This window comes from Lipotes vexillifer, unplaced genomic scaffold, assembly GCF_000442215.2.
Source record: "Lipotes vexillifer unplaced genomic scaffold, Lipotes_vexillifer_v1.1 scaffold742, whole genome shotgun sequence".
Lineage (NCBI taxonomy): Eukaryota > Metazoa > Chordata > Mammalia > Artiodactyla > Lipotidae > Lipotes > Lipotes vexillifer.
This window is the reverse complement of record NW_006775459.1, coordinates 2,332,266-2,334,257: the sequence shown is the minus strand read 5'-3', so window position 1 is coordinate 2,334,257 and position 1,992 is coordinate 2,332,266.

Below are 1,992 nucleotides of genomic sequence, written 5' to 3'. Positions count from 1 at the left end.
AGGCAGAACACTCTATGACATAAATCACAGCAAGATCCTTTTTGACCCACCTCCTAGAGAAATGGAAATAAAAACAAAAATAAACAAATGGGACCTAATGAAACTTAAAAGCTTTTGCACAGCAAAGGAAACCATAAACAAGACGAAAAGACAACCCTCAGAATGGGAGAAAATATTTTCAAATGAAGGAACTGACAAAGGATTAATCTCCAAAATTTATAAGCAGCTCATGCAGCTCAATATCAAAAAGACAACCCAATCCAAAAATGGGCAGAAGACCTAAATAAACATTTCTCCAAAGAAGATATACAGATTGCCAACAAACACATGAAAGGATGCTCAGCATCACTAATCATTTGAGAAATGCAAATCAAAACTACAATGAGGTATCACCTCAAACCGGTCAGAATGGCCATCACCAAAAAACTACAAACAATAAATGCTGCAGATGGTGTGGAGAAAAGGGAAGCCTCTTGCACTGTTGGTGGGAATGTAAATTGATACAGCCACTATGGAGAACAGTATGGAGGTTCCTTAAAAAACTACAAATAGAACTACCATATGACCCAGCAATCCCACTACTGGGCATATACCCTGAGAAAACCATAATTCAAAAAGTCATGCACCACAATGTTCATTGCAGCTCTATTTACAGTAGCCAGGACATGGAAGCAACCTAAGTATCCATCGACAGATGAATGGATAAAGAAGATGTGGCACATATATACAATGGAATATCACTCAGCCATAAAAAGAAACGAAACTGAGTTATTTGTAGTGAGGTGGATGGACATAGAGTCTGTCATACAGAGTGAAGTAAGTCAGAAAGAGAAAATCAAATACCATATGCTAACACATATATATGGAATCAAAAAAAGAAAATGATTTTGAAGAACCTAGGGGCAGGACAGGAATAAAGATGCAGATGTAGAGAATGGACCTGAGGACACGGGGAGGGGGAAGGGTAAGCTGGGACGAAGTGAGAGAGTGGCATGGACATATATACACTACCAAATGTAAAATTGATAGCTAGTGGGAAGCAGCCACATAGCACAGGGAGATCAGCTCGGTGCTTTGTGACCACCTAGAGGGGTGGGATAGGGAGGGTGGGAGGGAGACACAAGAGGGAGGAGATATGGGGATATATGTATATGTATAGCTGATTCACTTCGTTATAAAGCAGAAATGAACACTCCATTGTAGAGCAATTATACTCCAATAAAGACATTTAAAAAAAAAGTAATACTATCTTTTCTTACCTAGTTTTTCATAATTTGAATATCCTCATGCTGTTATTACTTAAAAACTCTGGTTTATCAAAGGACAGAGCTCATTGTAGAGTTAACACTTTTTAAAAAACTATAAAAGTTAAGGTGTTAAGGTGAAAAAAGTTGGAGAGGGAAGAAATATGAGAAAGAGGAGGTGGAAGGCTGAAGATTTCTACTATTCAGTGTGAAAGGTTACTAAACATGCATGCCAAATATGTAACTTCTAAAATCACTGTTTAGCCTTGAGCTGATGTTTCATTTAGTTCATTGATCATTCAAAATTTATTAAAAGTCTACAGTTAAGGAACTATGAGAGACACCATGATGCATGATTCTTAAATCTACAAGAAAGATAGCACATATAAGAAAGGTAGCCGAACCCTGGTAAACACATTTATAAGGGATATGGAAGAAGTAAATCCAGTGGAAAAAGAGAGAATAAGAAAGATAAGAGGAGAATCTGAGCAGCATGTCATCTTGGAAATCGAGCTTATATTATTAATATAATTGACATGGCATTTAGGACATGTGAGAGACATTACTGGTGGTCAATTGTATCCCATTCTGCTCTCCTTCCAGGAATGTAGAAAACATTTTCCAGCCCCCTTGTAGGCAGACATGGAAATTCGATTACATGTAGCCAATGAGCTTTGAGCAGCAGTGGTTGGTGTCCGTGCCAAGGCACAGGAAGAGCAGATAGAAGATGTCCTTTCGCTCTCTTTCC